General features: G+C 36.0%; 1 long non-coding RNA gene across 1 annotated transcript; it reads right to left on the bottom strand.

Annotated features, from left to right (window-relative positions):
• Positions 1-17,934: 17,934 nt before the first annotated feature.
• On the bottom strand, positions 17,935-21,750 carry LOC149806637 (uncharacterized). Its single transcript, XR_016424847.1, has 3 exons — positions 20,846-21,750; positions 20,071-20,210; positions 17,935-18,278 (listed from the first exon to the last, which is right to left on the bottom strand). It is a non-coding gene; the product is annotated as an uncharacterized LOC149806637 (long non-coding RNA).
• Positions 21,751-23,371: the final 1,621 nt, after the last annotated feature.

The raw sequence follows: 23,371 nt of genomic DNA, 5'->3' as shown, positions 1-23,371 counted from the left end.
CCTACAAAAAAAATCAATTCATTTTGGAAGAAAATTAAACGAGACAAAAAATGAAATATATTGAACAAAAGAATAGTTGACTGACACTAGCAAGCAGTCAAAAGATATTTCTACAGAAGGGTCTATGTAAGTCACGAGGATGACAAGTTACATGCATGCATATTTTTGACAGGCAGGCATATAAAAAAATACATCTGACACAAATATTGTTTAACAGTGATATATCAAAATGCTCTTGGGCTGAGAAAGCTAAAACGAGAAAATGGAGATGATATATACAATACTTTAACACATTAACCCCTGGAGGTTTTTGTCATTTTCGCCTGAAATTCGAGTAAGAAACAACATCGTATTTAATTGGCTATTTGGCTCACACATTAGCAGAATGGTAAAAGTTTTTTCATTTATTATTTTATTATTTATTTTTTTGCGTAACAGACCCATTATTTTCGTATCGAGACCACTCTTTATTCCAAATGCCCATCTTATCCTACTTTTTGCAAAGATTCATCTGTCTGTTTGCAGTTCATACCAGTCTGCCTTTGATCTGAGACCAAAAGGTCTAAAATCCGGACATAAAATTGAATTCGGACCACAGGCAAATTTTAGGTGGAAAAAAATCGGGTCCAAATAATGAGGTTTTTCCCTCTGTATTTTGTAGTGCAACTAGAACTTCCAGATTATTTGGTATCATTGTAGAGCTAGATCTGTCTTCCTTTCTATAAAATTCCACCCACTTTGGTGTATCTTACATGACCTTGATGGTACAGAGCTCGGCTGTAGGCTACTACCTGCTGCCACACAAACTCGTCACCAGGGTGTTAAGGAAGGGGTCTCAAACACATGGCCTGCCAAGCTGTATCCTGGGCCCACGAAATGATTGGCTTCACAAAGTGTCATAAGAAATAACAAAGTCAGTGAGGCTCCTGGGTCATCAAAAATGCCTTCATGTGGTCCTCGGGGTGGTTTGAGTTTGAGACCCCAGCTTTAAGAGCGAAAGCCTGAGGAGACTCAGTTTAATAAAGGAAAATAGTTATACTACCGAAATGGTAAGGGTTTTCTGGAAATCAAAAACACTGAATACTTTTCAACTTACTCAGACAAACAAGCGGGTGTAGGTGTAACAGAGTAAAGATTAGAATGTAGGAGAATTTCAATAAAAACAAAAACAAATCATAGATTTACATTTCATAAGAGCTTATTACGTGATACAGTAATGGTCCTCACATATCAATTGACATCATCCCGATTGGTAAAGACAGGAAGAAACCTCAAAAGTATGAATAACCTGATTCGGTTACCTGAAAACAGGTACATTAAGATTTTTTTTTCAATTTTAGTTTAAATTTGCAAATGGGAATTTTATAATAGGTTATTTATAAAGGTCTACCTTCCTAACTTTACCCTGAAAACATTTGAAACCAGGCAGGTACTTGTGAAATGAAAATGATATGGTGAATTGTTTAACAGTTGGAAATCATTTGAAAACATTAGGCCATAAAAAAGTCTGAAAAGGAGTATATAGGATAACACCATTAAGGAGCATTAAAACTTTAAGCGTTTGAAAAAAATGATTTTCTAAAACGTGACTGTTGTCGAAAAATGCAGTGAAAAGCAGCTGAAAGAGTTAAAACTATGTATCATACCAGAGAAGAAAAGAAAGTTGATCCAAACTCATCTGAGGCAAAAAGCAAAATTGTACATAAAATTATTATTCACTTACATCAGTCACAAGGATGCAACAAGGGTTGTGTGCTAATATCCTGTCTTTTGTTTTACAACCATGAAATGTACATAAAAATGGATAAACAAGGAAACAACTCCCAGATGGTGAGAACTTAGAAAGTGTAGACACTGATATAGAAATGGAAACTTAAAATCACTTTTGAGTAACAATTAGTCAGTGAATATCTGCAACTACAACTATATATTATAAGGCTTCAGTAGCCTGATATCGATACAGATGTTTACCGAGTCTAATAAATCTTGTGTGTCTTTGAAACTCCAAGTCACTTTGACTCTATTTATAGACACAAAAATATTTTAATAACTGTTATTTGTGTTTTTTAAAGTCTTTAAATGTTTTAAAAGCTTTCATAGTGACTTTGTTTCATAAAATGTTAATGGTCACTAGAAACCACTACAGAGGGGTTAAATAACATATTTAATGTCATCATCAGAGATGAAGATGAAAAAGTAAAGGCTTCCACGGTAAGCCTGTAACATATTGTCATGTTATGTATGTAATAAAGTGATAACACAGAAAGATACTGAAAGGTTCTAGTGAGTTTAGTTTATCTTTTAAACTTGGGATGAAAAGAGGGCAAATAATGTCACACTGGATCAATTAACTAGCCATATAACTTATCAAACAGATCCGGATAAAAAAAATTCATGCCACTAACATAAATTTTAAAAACAAGCTTTTACTTAGATACATAAACCTTTGAATGAAGATAATTTGCAAGATTTCAACCAATGGAGGAAATAAGTTGGTCCTAAATTAAATGCCTTTGAACTAAGGGGTGTTGAGACAAAATGTAAGAACTACAACATATTGATGGCAGGAGAATATTTTTGAAGATTCACATAAATTGTTCAGACAGAGATTAAATACATTATCTACTGATATACAGTAACTACAACAGGGCTTCTTTTTCCGTATTTATTATCATCATTGGGTTTCGCTAAGGCATAAGAAACCATATTTCTTTTGCTTATGTCTTAAAACAAATATTTGTTGATAGTTTGGTACACAATTTAAAATGAAATTGATGGGCAAATCCAACAACTCCTCATGAACATTTGAAAATGCAAACTTTGTAATGATTTGGAAAATGAAATTCATTGTATGTTTTTGGCCAATTGTTTATACAACATTAAAGGACAGAATACATACTGAGTAAATTCTGGATATGCCCTAATAAATGCAGATTCATAGAAGTGTGAAAAGACCTGGTACTTATATCTTCAGAGTATTCATAAATTGAAAATATAATGCATTTCAACAGACACAGTATTACCTTATTTAGTAAATATTTATTTATCCCCTACACTGTCTTGTATGTAAGAATTTTTTGTCCTAATGTGACTTGTCTTTCACTGAGAAACCCAGATTTTATATTGAAGCCAATGCTAATAACTGTCAGAAAGAATTAAGGTAAGTTTTGTTAATCGGAAATATTTTCTTTGTTTTAACTAACTGTTACCTTTAATTATTTTTTGTACAGACAGCATTTGTAATTAATTTGTATATGAACATGCAAGGGCTAGTAGCCTTATGCTAACAATTCTTCTTATATTAGAAACAGCAGTAGAATAAACGGCATCACAAAAAGATAAATGGAAACAACTTTTGATTAATTTATTACGGATTTGAATTTAAATGCCATAAGAGATGGACAGTCACCAAATTTTGCAAATTACTGCCAGGCTTGAACAATCTTAAACAGGTATATAAATATATAAATATGCAGATAGACAACTATTGAATAACACCAATTTGGTACATGCTAGTATTGACACATTAGATTAAAAAAAATGGAAAAGATTTAACTAAAATAGGTGTATTAAAAATTGAAATGTGTAAAAGGGCGCTTACATAATTGATATTAAGAACTTAACTGAACACAAAAATAGACATAAAGAGCTTTGAATTGTGTGTCAGAATTGACAAATGAAAACAATTGTAATCAACTGTAACAACAAGGTGCTCAACAAAAAGTGCTCAAAAAAACAATAAACTACTATATATATATATACTATACAGTGCTATTCACATTAATAAATCACTCTTGCCAGCAATGCTACTGAAATTAAACGTAACTTTTGTGTACAGAAGGATGAATATGTAGTTTTTTTTATATAGAGCATGAAGAAAGCAAACCCTAAGTTGTTTTTGCAACAGGTGAGAATAAAGCTTGCAGCAATATTAAAGTCTGTCATGCATCAATAGATTGGAAGGCAGTAGAAGGACTCATCGGAGGAGGAATATTCCCATAGTATAATAAGACTGATTATAGGGAAAAACTATGAGAAACATAAACTCCACTTGTGTGTTCTCTATGGCTGTCGCAGAAATGTCAAAACGCTCTCAAATTATGGGCTGCAACCTCCATTGTCAAAGTGATTAACGAAAAGTTGGTAAGCGATGTACCTTTGCCATGTTGATTTCCAAACCGAGCGGATCTGGCAAAAATGAATTTGTCAGATGTTTGATCAAACACAAATAACTTTAGTTCGAGAGTCCTCCACAAAGTGTCATGGTGGCAGTCTCTTTATGCATTATAGAAAAAATATCAATGAAAATGATTTCATTTGTAGATGTTATTTCTCGCAAAGATGATGAAATCGTGTCCGAGTCTACACAAACACATCTCATTTTTGACCACATGTTTGGAAACAATGTAGAAAAAATTAAACTTTGGCAACAATGAAAAGGACAGCAGAATGTTTGTATTATTCACAACTGTAAAACTTTATTTCGACCATGTTGCACAACCAGTCTCAGTACTCATGTGGTCTTGTTTAAAAGTTCTTGACGCAAATCTTGTGTTCAAGTCTTGATTAAACAATTTGGAACACCCTGGCTGAATGATGCTGATGACAATGCCACTCGGTTGCTATATGCGAATTTACTAATCGATTTAAAACATCGCTACAAATTGTTTTATGATTGGTGTAAAGAAAAAATATGCAAAACATATTTACTTTCTTTCTTTCTAATAATATTTAACTTAACTTTAACTTTCTTTTAATTTCAACCTTGTGCTAAATTAATCTATGCTCTCTGTGCCACCAGTCGCCAAAAAGAAATATGTATAAGTGAATTCACATTTATTAGAATCTAGTCTCAAAGGAGTGTTGCGATGATTTACTGTCACAGCATGTCATTTGCTACATTTAATTATTCGTATTCTCTTTGAAGTACAACGCTTTTTTGTTGCTGAAAAACATAAAGTAGCTTTTAACACAGTTAACTGATTAAAGAATAGATACTGAAACAGAAGAAAAAAGAACTTATTTTTTCTTAAACCCTGGTGGATGTGCCATTTTAGAAGCTGTGTTTTCTTCCCATTTATAATGGGATTGTAATACTGTCGCCAAGTCTAAAATCACCATATCTCCAAAAATCAAAATCCAAGAAAAAAGATGAAGATGTGTCAGGATGTTCACACCCCAAAATTTACCTCTTCCAAAAAGAAAACAATTAAACAAAATTAAAAAATGACAACTGCATCCTCGAGAAAGAAATGTACTGTGGACATTTGCTCCATTTACCCCTTCTTATGCTCTTTTAGTAATAATGCCAGGGAAAGCTGATTTAAGTGAAGTGTTTTCTAATCTGATGGAAAAATCTGAAATCCATCTGTAAAGGAACTATGTTTCTCCATCTTCTTCTTCTGCGCGGGCTGTGGCCCAAACGGCTACATCCACTAAGGAAATGTGCAACACAGAACTGAGAATGTGTATTGGATCTGTCCAGGCAATTACTGGTGTGATTTAGTTCGTTGACAAAACCTCATCGTAAAGGGGTGGCCAAAGTCAGGTTAGTTTGACCACAGGAGTTTGACGTTTTATCAATAAAGTACGGCAAAATCTCTGACAACATGAAATCACCTTATCGGTAAAATAAATGAACACTTACATTATCGATAAGGTGGTTTCATGTTGTCAGAGATTTCGCCATACTTTATTGATAAAACGTCAGACTCCTGTGGTATGACTTACCGACAAGTATTAGAGACGGGATCCAGGAGAAAAAAGTGTTAGATACAACTTAATTATATTACTCCTTAATAGATGTCTTCCTCTAAGAGTTCAAGGCACATTACCATCATCTACATCCAAAAATGTCTAAAATAAGTAAACAGGTCATTCCTCCTTATTTAGCCAGACATTCGGATATCTTGTTTGTACTTACAAAAACCAGTCGACCGATGCGATAACAGATCATTAAAAAAAGCACTTGAAGCAATGATCGATAAGGTCTTTGAATGTCATTTGAATGCATTGGAAAACATGGGCTTCTTTAACCAAAACACATAAACTGTCATTAGGACGACATCGTCAGCTACTTCGACAAGTGGTGGAAAAATAGTTCAAAAAAAAACAAAACTTGACAAGCCATAGTTAAAAGTTGCTGCTCCATTGTTAGGATCGGTTGCTGGACCAGTTTTAGGAGGAGTATTGAGGGGAACATATAAAAAGGACAGTCCTTTCTGGAAGGACAGCGCATCTATATACGAAATCTTTTGTTCCTAACAAGCCATGAATGGAATTCCACTGTTGGTACAAACAAAGGAAACCTCACTGCCAACTCCAAATCTCACAGAGATGTCACACTTATAACAAGAGTAATAATAACAGTGGTCAGAAGTGGAACAATCTCAAAAGCAACTTATTCCACTGTTTCACCAGAAAATTCTAGATGAAACTGCCAAACATACTCTGAGACATTTCATGAATGTCATGAAAACCAAGAAAACAAAAAAAAACAGCGACAAAGATGACAGATATGACCACTGTGATGGAAGAGAAGGAAACAAGAGAAGGCTTTGCAGAGTTTAAAACAAAACCTGCTAAAACACCCATCTTCAAACCTACTTCATAGATTGGTTGGATCAAAAAGACACCTGCCACCTCCCCAGAAGAAAACAGAAATGAAGAAAAAACTAAAGCCGAAAACCCTGTTCATGCATCGTCATTGTCTACTCCTGTTGCTGTGATAGAAAAGCAAAACACGAAGAATAAAGCATGGTTACCTGGTTGATTTATCGAATCACATCATGGATATGCATTTAACCAGCATTTATTGCATTCTGGTCTATATGGCTGACTATGGATGAAATCAAACATTCTGTTGTGCAGTAAAACCCAAATTTATACCAATACATTTGTAAGATGTATGACAACAGTTACAAGAACAATCGACATCCACGTTGCACAAACATATTCTAAGCCAATATCCCCTATGTTAAACGAAAAGAGCAGGAATGATCACCAACGATAAGCTGATTTAGCGTATTTCTCTCATTTAGCCTCATATACATCTGGTGTAAACTTAAAATTAACCATACCATCGCTGTATCAGATTTGTTACTGAAGAAGTGACGTCTCAGAATGAAGTGGCTATGTTGATCAATAGTTTTAAACGTCTTCCAAGAAAAAGTAAAATATTGTAAACAATGAAGAGTGAATTTGCATTGGAAAAAATGAAATGCTATTTTGACGGGCAATTTACAAGACTGGACAACATAATTAATGGGTGCCACAGGACAGATGCGTAGAAGTTAACCACCTGTCAGTACATTGAAAGATATGAACAGAGAAGTATTAAAGGAACTTTTATTTACTGGTTATAATCAGTCACTGCAGCAGCTATTGGAAACTACATTTTGCAACAAGTGGATATGCGGATTGTTTTACAAAGCATTTGTATTGGCTATCTTCCTATGAATCCCACGTTTAAATATACTTAAAGAACCAACAAAGGTAGCCACGCCAACCACCTCAGTCAAGGCATTTCTTTGTAACCATTGCATAGTAATCCTTTGACATATAGTGACTCTGTGGTCACGAGAATGATAGAATTATGAATACTCAGATTTTATTTGATACTACCTAGTGATGGGTCTATGCATGTGTTTTCCAACAACATAATTTGTTGTTTCACAGTTACATTTCATCAATCCATACAAATGAGCCGAAAGCTCAGTGGGAAGTGACTTTGGTAGAAATCATTTGTCCCAGTCAAGTTTTTGAATATTGGGGAGGAGTGAACCACTTTTGTAGTAGAAATACTAAACAAACCAAGTATAAAAACACTTGAACAAAAATTATCCTCACTTTTGCAAAGAAATCAAATAAGTAGCACCAGCTAATCAATAATAGAATATCTCAGGACGTAATAATTCCCGTGGGATATTATATTAATCCTCGACATAGCGTCGATACGGTTTCAGCTTTTTTCAATGATCAGTTCTGTAAAGCATCTGACAAAACTCCACAAAGTGTGCAGATTGCCTACCATCCACCATCTGATCATCTTAAATGGATTTTCTGTCAACAAATCTCTCTCGATCACATTTTTTTCTTTTCTTGCTAATCTGTGTAAACACAGGTCTCACATCCACTACCTATCCTCGTCTTTCACCTACTTTGTCATCGTTTATTCTCCTGCTTGATATACCTTGGCTAAATGCTAATATTTTGTCAAGAGACTCTTCACTTTGACTAGTAAAATAAAAGTGTTTTGCCATTGAAACTTAAAATCGTACTTGTATCGTTAAAAGAGAAGAACATTATAAGGCATTGGTTCTCGTTCAAATCCTTTACCTTCTGTATTGTACCTTTTGTAATCTCCAATTAAAAGTTATGAAATAAAATATGTTCAAACTAAAAAACTTCCTGAGACTCTGCAACGCCATTAAAAATTCAAATTATGTTCTAGCCGAAACCATCAATTCATCCTCACACAGTAACATGGACATGGCAGAAAAGGGGGTCAAGAAGCATTCAAACCTTACAGAAACGAAAATAGAAATAACAAGCGGAGAATAACTGGGGGGTGGATGGGGGTGTTCATTTTATTAGTTAAAAAAAACCAAACAACTGATGTACTGAGAACCGTTTGTATGTTCCAAGTCAGAAATCGATCTATTTGTCATTCCACCTATTATGATGGTGATACAAGAACCCCGGTGGGTAAAATTTCACCCCGTTATGTGTCTATCCACCTCAGCTCCTATCGTATTTGAAACCAAAGAGAAAACCAGAAATAACATTGATTTGAATAACAGTTACTTGTTTTGGAAAGTCGAAGACCACAAGACAATGCTCACACCAACCCAAAGGCCGATAGGGGAGTGGCTTCTGTCAACAATTTCATGCATTCGTTGTTCAGCGAAGTGGATTTATAATTGTACCACAAACTTGGCAGAATCAGAATAGACTCTTACCATTACCGACTTAAAGCACAATAACCATTATGTCAATGCAGGGAAGAAGAGAAAGAAAACAGTAGTGTTGTTATGATAACCAGAACATGAACAACACATAGTTTCCTGACTTACTCACCATTTGGCTGAAAGAATCACACTCCTGAACAGAGAAGAGAACACTAATATGGTTGTCAAACCGATCATCTTAGTCTAAAGCCAAAAACCCATGCTATAATGCATACTGGAATGGATGTTGTCAGTCGTTTTAATTCCCGAATGAGCATGCCGTCTTTGTCTAGTAGGGATAGCTCGCTGGGTGATGGCTTTGTTCCCACCCATCGAGAAATTAATTAGTGTGCAGGGTGCACATCTTTTAATTAAATGGCATGCAGTGTATGCATAAATGCATAGCATGGATCTCTTTCTTTCCAGTAAAATAAATTGAGAAACCAGTGATGCTGGAATTGATGACACGAACAAGGCCTAATGGCCATACTTGAGTATAATCCATGTTCGGATTCTTGTCATGAGCTACTGCTGTAAAACCAACCCCTGCATTGTCATGAGCTACCACTGTAAAACCAATCCCTGCACTATGGGCCCTCAAAGCCCCAAGTACAGATTTAGAAACCAGCTGGAGCCTGAGGACAGGTGGAAAAGGAGCAACCTAATTATTGGTGTGGGATTGGGATACAGCAATAGAGAAAGATGCAGGACAAGAAGTGACAGGACTAGGAGTATTAGGAAGAAAGCGAAGAGGAGGCAAGAGGTTCAGTGACGAGTCACTGACCACGCGTAGCCTAGCCGATAAATTCCAATTCCCCTGCACAGACTCGCATCCAGTCAACAACCTGGTGATATGATGAGTAAAACTTCCACCCCCACCACTATGATGCAGCATACCATAACCGTCAACCTTGAGATGCAGAGGGAGGAACCAGAATGCTGAATTGAACCCAATTTCGACAACTGCGAGTCTTCCCATGAACAAGAAATAAAAGAAAAGATAGATGAGGTGGTTGGTTATTCCTCCCTCTCACGGGACGATTAATTAATTAAAAAGCATACAGTGCATGTAGTAGGGCGTATGGAAGTTTGGGTCTGTACCACCCATACACCCCAATTAATTAAGAAGCATGAAGTGCAGGCATTAACCCTTCACACAAGGCTGAATGACCATATGCGAGGTTAATTCATGATCTGTCTCTGTCTTGTCATTCATCACCCACTTCAGGAAACAGCAAGAATAAGCATGCAAGTACAAGTGAAACACTAAACTGTGGCATTGGCACTATCAGAAAGAGCAGAACACCTCCTGGAAAGGATTAAGCAGCTGGAGTGTTTTCCAAAGAGGCTCCACCTCAAGAAAGAAATGTTTGTCTTTAGAACAGCGAAGAGACTGATCAGTGACGTAGACGAGACTAAAATAAAATGAACAGATCAGAAATGACTAAAGAAAGAATAGTAACAGTGGTGGCGATCTCAACAGTGGAAAAGGGAGCGAGGAAGAATACTAAGAAAATGAGATGGAACAGCGGGAATAACATTATCAACAGCCAGAACAGACACAGATTCCACAGTCAAGGACAGATGGGAGGTTGCATTTTTAATGGTTCTTAATATTTTAGTATAACTGTTTTGTGTCTTTCATCCTTGTCAGTTCATTTGATACATATCTTTAGTCAAACTAACGTTTATAAAAATCTTAGGGAACACACTAATTAATGTCATGGCCAACTTGATTAATTCTCTGTCCTGTACCACAGTTTTAAAATGTTTTCATCGTTTTAAAGATGGTTACGAATACATTGAAGAACATCCAAGATGACTGTCATAATTAACATAAATAATATTATTATCATTAATGCTATCACTAATACCACCATGACTATCACCATCACTAATGTTCGAACGATTAGTAGTAGTAGTGCCATTAATTTAAGTAGTATCAGCAACAGTAGTCAAGAATGGAGGGGGGGGGGGCAGTGATATAGTCACCACTTTCTACTGCTCCGAAATCAAAAAAAAAATTGAGCACAATAAATCCAGAAGGTTACAATTACAAGGTTAAAAGTATGCCCTGAAAATGGTTAGGAAAAGAGTTGGGGACCTCACCCCAGGGCCACAGCCCTCTTTCCTGCTAGTTTATGCTACCCCTAAAAACGATAGTGCTAGATCCGCCCTAGTGGTAACAGTAATAGCAGTAGTATTAAAACCAATGATGATAAACACACTATTATGTATATTTAATTTGCTTTGTTTTTTACTTTTTTTTATCATAATTTATTTCATAACATGCTGTTGTAATGCAGCATTGTATGTTGGACATAACCTTGTCCAGAATGAAGTTTATTTTTTACTTTACCTGAACTTTTAATTTTTTATTTTATTATTATACATAGCTAAAAATGTACTGATGTGTATGGGTTTATTATCAAGATCATTATCAATAGAAGTAAATATGTTTATTTTAGTTTGAGACTATAGGTTTTTGGGATTCCCTTATAATTTACCTGTTGTACCTGAAATTGTCTAGGTTTTATACCATAATTTTAGTAACAAACATTCTAATAACAAGTAACATTTTTTTTTAAACATTCCGAATTTTCATGAAGGTTATTTTCTATTAGCTAATTTTTTTTGTGTTGAAAATGTTAATTGTGATCTGAGGTCAAGCAGAAAACTACATAATCTTGTCACTGGAAAGATTATTCATTCGTGCTTAAGATATAGCAAAATCAATTTGTACTATTGTTGTGTTCAGTGTTCATTTGGGCTGGAATTTATTTCTTCATATTATTTATTTCATTGATTATTTTCTTTGGGATTACAGAATGCTCAAAAAGAAATAATATTCTTGGACCAAGATATTTACTGGGATTTATTGCAAATTCAAACCTGGAATTATATTACTTTGTTTCTATAAAAGACTGTTGATACATAAAAACAACATAGGCCGCCACGGGCACATCAACTTCTTTTGCGTTGGACTCAGTTTGGATCTCTACTAAAGTTTATTCAGAACTTTTTATTATTAGGACTTGTGTCTGTAATTCTATGATTATTTTGAGATTGAATTCATAATACCTTGAGTCTGTTTTTTATATTTTCACCTTGCATTCTAAGGAAATAAATAATTTGTTAAGTTTTACAAGGCTTGTTGCTTTTCACTCTGTATCGCATCAATTAGATAAATGAGTGTATAAGCCGGAAAAGTATTTCCTACCAGTTGGAAGATTTGACAAGTAACTCTAAGAGCTGATCTCCTTGAACTTGTAACATTCGTCTTTGGGAGGTGGTCCATTATCCAAGATCTATATGTATATATTATGACATCTGCATTATAAGTTACATTAATGAGTGAGTGAAAAGAAATATCAAACATAGGATTAAATAAACATTAACTAACTGATTGCATGGCAAAAGAGTGACAATATCAGCAAGGAAATATTTTATCGCATACCTGCATAACGTGTGCATCACTTACACCTGAGTGAAGCCTCCGAGCACAAATACGTACAATTTTATTAATATACCTCATTAGCATGTTTCAGTGTTTTACATTATGCGTTTATTAATCACGCGCTGCGAAACTGTATTCGCACCGAGCAGTAGTGTCACAAAGGTTTCAGTCCTTTACCCGCCAATCGTAATGCATATTTGCTTTGATAAATACCAGTGTTCAACTAAACACGAGGTCAGACCTGGAGTCCTTCATGATTCTCACGGTGGCCAAGTTATAATGCAATGAGTCACATTTGCCTCAAATGCAACAATAAGTGCCATTCCCAACAACATGGAAAAATGCACGATGATCCGGCTTGGTCACCTGCAATTTGTTTACTACTTGCAGTTTCTACATTAAAGTCTTGACAAACTCGTTAGTAACCTTGCGGTAAGATCCAACGATCGATTTAAAATTAATCACCAATAAAATGGTGCTGAAAATAAAGCGTTTGGTCTGCTCACTCACAAAGGAAAGTATCCATATGAGTATTTGAGCAACGAGAAGTTTGCCGAAACTCAGTTGTCATGGATTGGAGTCTTCTATTCGTCCCTGTCTTGCGAAGGTATTTCTGCCAACGACTAATAGCACATGAACAATGTTTGGTTCTGTTTCAGTTGTAAAAATCGTGTCAACTATCACATTCTGTATCTGAGAACGGATATGTTGCTGCGCATGTATGTCTTTGAGAAATTTTGTGATACAATCAAACACGTGTACAGTATTGATCAGCGGGAGTAGCTTGGGATGCACTGCTGTCGAAACCAAAAGTAGAGTTCAAACTCTTCAATGATATCCATTTGCATCTGATTGTAAATACATAGATGGAGCATACAGTGTCAGTAGGATAATGTTGACTGCCTTCGACCCAATCCCTCCAGGGCATGCTGATATCGAACCTGATTGTCTTCAGCCAATTCAAATTCAGATGGCCACGACAGTTTTCTGTCGAATCGCATCAGCAGGTTTGAAGCCGATCATGCATGTGGTTTTATTATTCAACACTATTATTACTGATTCATAACCAACTCATCATTATCCAATAATTATTGCACATACTGGATCATTCTGCAAGTGTAAGGTGGAATTGTTCCAAATACAAACCAGCACATGTTTCGTCAGGAATGGCTCCAAGAATATGTTTGCCTGGCTCCACCTACAGAAGCCTCATCCATTTTAGTGGTGAACATGCATAGATACACTTGAACGTGCTTGTGGAACTTGTTGAATCTCTAGACATCAACAGCTCTATTTCTTGGTATATGCTAGCAACCTCTATAACAGTTAACTCATATTTGTATGTACATGCAAGTACCCGATCATATGCGAGAAACAAAAGATTAGCCTTGGTGTTTTCACATCAAACAACACAACGGGGAAGTTTTCTTGAGGTGGGTAGGTAAATCTTTCACAGCACTTGTTTAGACAGCGACACTCAAGAGACCCAATTCGTAACTTTTACCATGCTCTCTATCTTTTCAATGGCTGCTTTGTCCTTCCAATACCTGTGGAGACTGTAGTATATGGTGACCAGTTTCTCATCCTTGTTTGTTACATCCATGTGTATGCCTCTGGTGAGAGACTTGCTAGGGACCAACAAGTGCAATCTTAGCCTTCATGCTTTATTTGATGATCAATCTGGAGATTATTTCTATGAGTGTAGAATTGATTGCATTCAAGTCATGGATTAGATTTACGTCAGACCGAAGATTATTTGATATTTTATAAGTGAGATTATGTCAGTAACATGCAGCATGAACACAGTTTACAGGGTTCTTCTCTGGCGCTGGTAAATTATTGGAATCAAGTTGTATATCCAACCATGTGCTAGACCCATTGTAATTGTTTCCAGGAATATGCTTTTCACTGGGATATTGGCTCCATGGTACCCAACATAGATTTGTTAACCCAGCAACATTATCACAGCTGCCACGTTCTACTTTTAGACTTGGACCTGAAACGTCTTTGCTCGACACCTGGGGATTCAGGCTCTACAATTACGCACTACAACACAATTTGGATTAATAGTACGTGTTCTTCTGCTGCATTGCCCACAACTTGAAGGCATGCTCCAGTTATACAACAATTGTCATTCAATACTGCATCATGAAGGGGAAGAGATTCCACTGTGATCGACTTGTATGCGTCGGTGAAGCCTCGGGTGCTCAAGCATGGTTATATGTGTCCAAATTTGATTCGAGCACTGATCGCTGGCTCAGTTGGATCTGTGAAAATTCAGCTATTTTTAAATCTGATCGTGCGATGGTTAACATTAGATTGACTGTACGTTAATGCACCAACCCTGGTCGATCAACCATGTTATGATGTACTTAAGGATTAAACGGAAGTGCTTTGTTCGTCAAAGACATAGTCGCTGTTCACCATGGAGTCCTTTTCCAAAGTCAATGAAGCTCCTGCTATTGATGACCTTGATCAGGAGTATAATATTGTTGTGTACGAGATGTATCGTCGTGATCCTATGCGACAGGCAAGACAACAAGGCAAGAATATTTTCACGTTGCCAGCACAAAAACACGTACATTATCAATGTAACACAATGATACACACACATACTTTAGGTAAAATGGGGCAACTGCAACATATTGATGATACTTTTTAAGGTTGGCGCACATGGTCCTGCAAATATTCATTGGACTTGGTGTACCGCCGATGTTTCATAGGGTGAATTTTTGAATATGTTCGCGAAGGTCACCTGGCATCCAAATAGTTTCCTCACAATTGACCTGACTGATTGTCAGTGCAAGTATCGCACGGATTTTAAAAAATCAGTTTAACAACCATGATAAATGCATTCTATGTCAAATATAGAGAAATCTGCCAGCAATGTCACTGCAGAATAAGGTGACTGGTGTTGCAAAATTGCTCAGGATCAACTGGAACATCCTTGCAGTTACTTAGGTGTCAGTGAACATGTCATATATTTGTGTAGCGAGTAGCCACACGGGAAGACCTCACAGTGGGATTCAAGTAAATTTTTGCACCGCTGATCAAACCCACGCCTGAACCATGAAACAATCAAAGACAATCACTGAAACAACTACGAAGCTGATGGGAAAATGAGATAAAGCAGGTCCGATTGTCAGGACAATCCAAGTCATGGAACAATTGCCAGAGAGAGTCAAATCAATTAAACAGTTGCCAGTGAGAGCCCAACAAGGTGTCTAGAAGACAATGGCACATCCTAGACAACCACCTGAAGGCAAATCAAAGAAACCGCCTTCTTAAATATCTAACGGGCTAGGTCACCAAAGATTATGGAGGATGAAGCATTTGTTACTTCTTAGCCACAAAACTGGCTAAATTATGTAGCAGATTCATACAAACACAACTGCAAAAATAAAGCATCTGCAAATTGGGCTAGTGGGAATTTCAGGTATGTATGTAACACCAATAATGAGTTCTAAGGATACACCCATGATGCAGAGTATCATTACAAAAACAGCACCTTTTGTCACCACGCTAATTGCAATCTCTTTTATGAAACAGGAATTTTACCTTGTTTTCCCAAGATCAGTTCACGCAAAGCAGACCTACACATCTAGTTGTTGGGCATTTATTTTAATTGGCCTAATATCCAATCACAACGTTTTGGAGCTTTGACGCAAATAACTCGCTTGTGCTTTCATCTGTCTCTGGCATCGCCTGGAATGCAGTTGGACTTTCATTCACGCGCATACAATTGAATAAAAAAAACTGACGAGACCAGATAGAGGATCACATTGGTGACCAAGCGCAATTCCAAAATGTAGCCTATACTCAACTCTGCCTTCTCAGTCGATCTCCACAATACAGGGTGGACATCGCAGTCTTTGCTGAAAATTCTGCATTCAGGACACGACAGTACCAGTGTCACAATATCATGCCTGACATTGTCAGGATCACCACCACATTTCAAGTCATTTCAGATGTGGCGCCATCAGTGCCAGTTACCATGCCTCAGCATCAACAAAGTAAACATTGCAAGGTTACATATTATTCGGCTTCACACCGAATGTGGCCCCAGGTTATGTGATATTGATTGCTTCCACAAAGCCTGTATATTTTCCACATAGCAATCCCTAGTTGACGAACCATCATTTCACCCTTGTGGACAAAGATGCTGACACATTAAACATCTGCATAAAGACTATACAATTGTACATCAGAGATCGGCCTGATATTTAATAGAATGACAATAGTATGTGGATATGTGACATCCTTGCATGCTTTCAACTCAGGAAAACCATTATGCAAGACATATTATGGAAATGGTCTTGGCGATGTCATCCAGGTATTTTTTACAGGAGTCACAAAGGTTCTCATGTGCTTGACCTCGCATGCTGAGCTGATCGCTAAACAAGGTGCAATACAAATCATTGATCCCATCAAAAGCACTGCTATGGATTGGTTATAATATTTAGGATTGCAGGTGTTTTAATCAATTCGAGATCGATTATAACAATTAACGACTCGACATGCAATGGCAGATACACTTCCATTGACTGCAAAAATGACAGCTCCAGTTACTAAAATTATCAATCAAATCGAGCTTCTCAACAGCTTTGAGTACAATCCAATTATCAATTCGATCAACAGAGATCTGGTAATATGGATCAGAGTCGGAACACAGAGGTATTATAATGCAACTGATAGTGTATAAATGATGACTCGATTGAAATATGTATCCGATTCTGCATTGGACATTGATGTGCGTGTGTTACACAATAGAAGAGTTTAAAATTACTAACATTATGTGCGTGAAGCTAGGGAACTAGGCAAGTAAGGGCCAATAGAATTTCATGTACATGACACATTTGGGTATTTTCTTTCTTTCAGGGGATTGTCCAAGGAAGCTTGTACAAGCCAACAGTTCTGCAAATGGTGCATACGACAAAGTTGGATTTGTCAACAATGGCATCATAGCCTTGCTAAACAGCTTAGGTTATCTCAACACTATTCTCGACAACTTTTTTATCACTACGACAATTTTTGGACATGCAAGTTACAGTAATCATTCCCACACCAAAACTGCCTACCCTTCTGCACATGAGATTCTCACGCGAGATCTAACTCAGGTTAGTCTCATGTGCAATTTAACATGCAAATTAGGTAGAACTCACGTGAGCAAATAGATTCTAATAAGAAAATCACTTGTGCAGAAATTGTTAACAAGAGCAATATCTTGCTCACGTGAGCCACACTTTGCTCATGTGAGCCACACCTCGCTCACATGAGCGAGGTGTGGCTCACGTGAGCAAGATTTTTCTCATGTGAGCCACACCTCGCTCATGTGAGGAAGACCTGCTCACGTGAGCAACATCTTGCTCACGTGAGCGGTCTCTTGCTAACATGAGCAAAAACAACAAAATACAATTATAGTATTTAGTTTTTATTGAATATATACATCTTTTACAAGAATTAAACAGAGTAAGATCAATATTCAAATCAAGTAATCATAATCATATAATTTTAGTTCGATTAGTGATCTTCTATTAAGGTAAGACAACTAGAGTATGGATGGATGGATGTATGTATGTATGTATGTATGTATGTACCTGTTATATTAATACATCACATTTATTCTAAAAACTTTAAGGTCATAATGAAAGATACTGCTGGAAATTTGCTTCACATGAAGACCATTCTTCACTGTTCCAGAAAATTCAAAGCAAACAAAACGTGTAATTGACATTCCTGCTTCTGAATTTCATTATTTGCCAGTCTGCAACAATATTTTCACTTGGAGATTGTTCTCTTTGAATCAATGCACTTCCTGTTGACCATTGAATTTAAGTTAGCAGGCTCAGTTTTGAACTGTTGAAAAATGGAACCTGAAATGGAAATGAAAAAGTTGGTAGAAATTTTTTTTCTGATCACAGCATTTGAGACATTCTGTAAGGTGGATTTTTGAAGATTTGTTTTACAAGGTAAAGGCAAAATACATAATTGTAGTTTGGATTAGATGGCACTTTATCACACTGTGAAAATAGGAGCCAACTGTTTTCCCAAGGACACACTTACGCAGCCAACCCAGTCTGAAAATTCATCCTTTGGACTATGAGCCAAATTGCTCTACCAATAGAATTACCATAGTTCAGTAGCAAACATATAAACTGCACTGTTGATGAGATACCTGCAAGTCACGTTGCATATTCCAAATTTGACTACTTCTGGATAAAGATGCCAATGTGTACCCGGGTATTCTCCCATTGATAATAACCTGGGTAATAAAACGAACAATTGGGTACCCGTTAAAAAAAAAAGTGTTCACAGGGGCTCATATGGTTGCTTACAATTTACTTGTCATATGTGGTCTGTATAATAATACAATCCTTTCTCAAGTGACCTATTTAAGAATCAATGCTAATATTTCAAGCCTGACCATCCTAATGTCATGACTGTCCATGGTTCATGTGCCAATTTTCTCATGACTTAAAACACTCTTGTTTTCAGATCCTAGTGACATTATCTGGGTCAAATAAAATTAAGCACAATATGAATGTCTGGTTTAACTTGGCTACTGTAACATGCACTTCTTATACCACCATGTTAGGACAAAAAAATGAATGAAATGGACAACTAAACAGACTGAAATACTGTATAAAGATCAAAAAAAGTTTGCTACTTAATAACAGTTTTGAAAAAATCAAATAAAACATATTGTATTGGTAACTTCTGCATGAATTTTACATTAAACAGTTCCAAGAAAACAGACAGGTTCTTGAATGTGAAACCATTTGCCCTAGATTCATTCTATTATGATACTACACACATAGCAGTCCAGCTTAAATAGAAAATAAATGGCACCAGATATCATTTTTAAAAAAAGAAGAAAAAACAACAATAAAAATAACCCGGGATGTATCAATGCAACTGATGGATGTTATGTAACTGAAAAATGTTAGAGAAAAGATATTTTGTTAAACTTAAAAACATGTTGCACTGGACCGTCGTTATGGGATGAACCATGGCAGGTTGAGGATAATACAACAATGAACATTTATGGACTTTATGACGATTCGCGAAAGTTACTGTAGACATGTACACTAGTCGAAATGACTTACGCACCAATAATTTATCAATTTCTTTTGTGTCTATTCTCATCCATACTACTAATCCACACAAGTTCAGCTGATTTGTGACAAAAATTATAACTGCATATACAATATTTTTCATAGTTTTTGTAATAATGGCATGTAATTTATACTCGTTGTGCTCAGATTATGATTTTTGCCCACTTATTTTAGTAATAATTATGCTTACAGCTCTTTTTGGGGATGGAACATGTGAACCTACAACGAAGCAGTTCAGCTTCACATTTAATACAATTTCGTTTTGATGGTATACTCTGGTAACCAATCGTTAGGAATGATGGGTACACATTAGAAATTTCAAACAAATTGACATCTCTACTTCTGGAACAGTCCTCTGGAAGATTTCTCCAAAACTTTTAGGATACATTTTTCCAAAATATGTACATTTGCAATATATAAAGAAATTCAAAATCTGGTTTCCAATTTTTATATTATAAAAAAAAATGTATTGGGGGTCAAATTTTAGAGTCTGAAATGCGTATGTTATCATGTGTATTACATCAAAAGATTTGAAGTGTCTTATACATACCCTTTAATGGAATCAGAATTTCCTCTAGCATGGCAACGGGGTTTTGTCTGACATCCTCCTGTTGCTGTCAATGTTTTGCACTTCTTTCAAATGATTGCTTGTTGTGTTGATTAAATTTTGTGACCTTCATGAAGTTTATTCTGTAAAAAGATAAAAATTAGTATAACTGATCTTTTTTTTTAATCTATGCAGAACAGAAAGAATGCACGGAAATGAGAAAACGATTTGGTTGGCAAACGAGTCCTAGTGTATATAAGCATTAAGAAAAGCTGTAATCCTTATCCAATTAAATCTCTGTTTTAAATTTACCAATCAAAATATTTGACAGACAGGGCAACTGTCTTTTAGGAATAAAATCATGAATTAAGCTACTGCATTTGGTTCTCAATCGTGTATGCTTATCTTGATCCACCCAATCAGCAATAAAATAATACGAAGAATATTTATGTTTGTACAAATTGTTTCAATCGGTAACGCAAGTGCTCCTCACTGAAGTGCCCGCATTATTATTGGGGGTGGGGGTAAGAGCCAGACATGGTTGCACAGTTAAATTGTGGAAGGCTTAAATATTCGATGATAGTGTGGTGTAGATATCATTTTTAGAAACAGGAGGTTGAATTATTATCTTTAAGTAAAATCTGAAACAAACCCTTGACTCAATTTGAAACGACCATGTGAATGTATGCTTATACTTATGATGTCGATGATTCAGGCTATCCACTTTGATCATTCTATATGCGAAAATTGTAAAAAGAAATGAGTAAAAGTAACTTACTTCTTTCTCGGCAAAGAACCAGTCTTTCATAATCCTTGAATCTTCCCTAAACAGCACGTCGACGTCTTCTGTTTCGTACTGGCCATTAACATCAGTACCGACGTGGACATCTTTAGATGTTGGTGTTGGTTTCTATATTTTAATAGTGTTCACACTCTTGCTGTCAGAATGTTTTAAGAGCAAACATGTTGCAGGAGAATATTAAATAACTTTCTTCATAAACAGCGTGGCCCTTGCTAAGAGAACATGGCTCGCGCGTAAATTTCTGTCTGTTCGGTTTAAAAGTGCTATTCTACATGTACACTGTAGGTCAACATCCAGCATCTGTTGAGTTCATCTGAGGCGCCATAAAGGGCAAATTATTAGTAAACATGTTGTTGTACGCATAGGGGCTTGTATCATTGATTACAATATAAAAGTCAGTCATACATATTGTTTAAAAATAATACTTTTATTATTTTATACTGCTGTATGACTGACATTTAAATTGTAAGCAACGATGCGAGCCCTTCTGGTTTTACACTCCTTTGTACATATGTACTCGGGTATTTCTTAATATTATATTTTATATATCAAATAAATGCTATTTTATTATATGATGTTTCATAAAAACTGAGCTATAAGTGAATTCATATCATTAATAAGTTAATTAATATAGACCTAGTTAATTTTGATGTTTTTACAGTAGCTTGTGCCGAGCCATGCCCCATAGGACACTCTAATGATTCTAACAAGCCGATTCTTCCACCGTGTACTCTGATAACCTGGGTCACAGAAAAGTTAACGGAAACGTCAGTGATTTTTTTTGTGATTATTTCAATAGGGAACTTCTTTTATAAACTTTGAAATGACACGATCAGAACATTTAAAAGGCTGCAAATAAGCAAAATTTTCCATTGCCCAGAATATACACGTGTAAAACAGTGCGAAACAGCTATACAACCAAACACGACCGGATTAGTCAGTTTCTTACGGATTTATTAAATTTGATGTACAGTACATGTTTTTTTTTTTTGTTTTTTTTTTAACTGATAATGTACACATGCATAGGAAACGGGGTTGGGGTGAAACCTCAATAATAATTTGTCTAATACGTAACCTGTTCGACTGTTCAGTCGGCGTTTGAATTTTAGCGGACACTAGACAAAATGTTTAATGTTACCCCGCGTATTTCTTTGATGCCAGACATTCAACGTCGGTGGACAATATTTTATTAAACAAGTTAATATTATTAATCCTTTATGGTTTCTGCGTGGATTAAACATAAGCCGTTTTATAGAATATGGGGAGGGGGGTGTCAAGCGTACGTACGCAAGGGGGGGTGGGGGGCGTAAAAAGTATGCATGCGTACGGGGGGGGGGGGGGTCAAGCTTTGCCAGATTTTTGCATACGTGCTAAATGGATGACCCCTAAGCCGAATTACACAATTCAGTAAGTATAAGATTGTATTGACTTTTTTGCGAACGTTAGGCATGGAAGAAAACGACGTAGTTTATGTAATTCTCCAATTTTTCTGGAAAATGACTTCAGAGTTTATTAGGCCAAAAGGACTGTGCATCAGTGTTTATTTTTTTCCAGATGTGTGGCTATGTATTGTATTTGTTTTACAATTTTATAGTGGGGTTTTAGAAGTTTGTGAATAAAGGAGTTGCTTCATATGTTTATGATTCATTTTAGGGCAAAAGTTTTATTTCCTTTTTATATTTGTAAACTGTATTTTGGGGAGAGAAACATTTCACCTTTTTACGGATTACTTTATTAAACATCAACCACGAATAGTATGCAATTTATTAACTCTATTCTTTGACAGCTGTTAAAGTTTAATGGGTAGTCTGGTTATACGAGACATTAATTCTGAATTGTTTCGTTTTATGAACAGTGAAATGAACCTTAATATGTTCAAATAAAGTAGCCTGTTGGGTCAAAATAAGATTAAAACTCACTGTGAGAAAATAAGTTGAAGATGTTTTAAAATGTAAAAAATCCAATAAAGCAACAGCAAGTGCAAAATAGAAATGATGTCTGTGTGACAATAATGGAGAAACTTGACATTCAATATTTACACAAAATATTTAAGTCCAAATTGCTCATGTGATAACTCACATGAGAAAATCCAACTTTGAATAAATTTGAAATAAGTGTTTAATCAGAATCAAAGTCCAAGTTTCTCACGTGATAACTCACGTGAGAAATTAGAACTCTGCCTTATTTTCAAACATGGTTGTATGTAATGGAAAAGAATGTTTTCTAAGTTCTACTTTCTCATGTGAAAAGTTAGATTCTCACGTGAGCAAAATCTGCTCACGTGAGAATCAGGTTAGTTTTTCCTTGGCTCACAAGATCTAACAAACTGCACACATGAGCCTGCAAAATCTACCCTATTTGCATACATTTCTAACAAGGTTCTCATGTGCAGCTTATGAGCAGCTCATGTGAACTGGTGAGATTTTTCTGTACGGGTTATGCAAGGTCTGCTGACCCATCTATGATGTTTATCAAGCAGCTATCCAGATAATTTGCCAAGCA

This window comes from Sinohyriopsis cumingii, chromosome 1, assembly GCF_028554795.1.
Source record: "Sinohyriopsis cumingii isolate HCF-2022 chromosome 1, ASM2855479v2, whole genome shotgun sequence".
NCBI classification, from domain to species: Eukaryota; Metazoa; Mollusca; class Bivalvia; order Unionida; family Unionidae; genus Sinohyriopsis; species Sinohyriopsis cumingii.
Note: the sequence above shows the minus strand (reverse complement) of the source record. Positions and strands in the feature narration are given on the sequence as shown.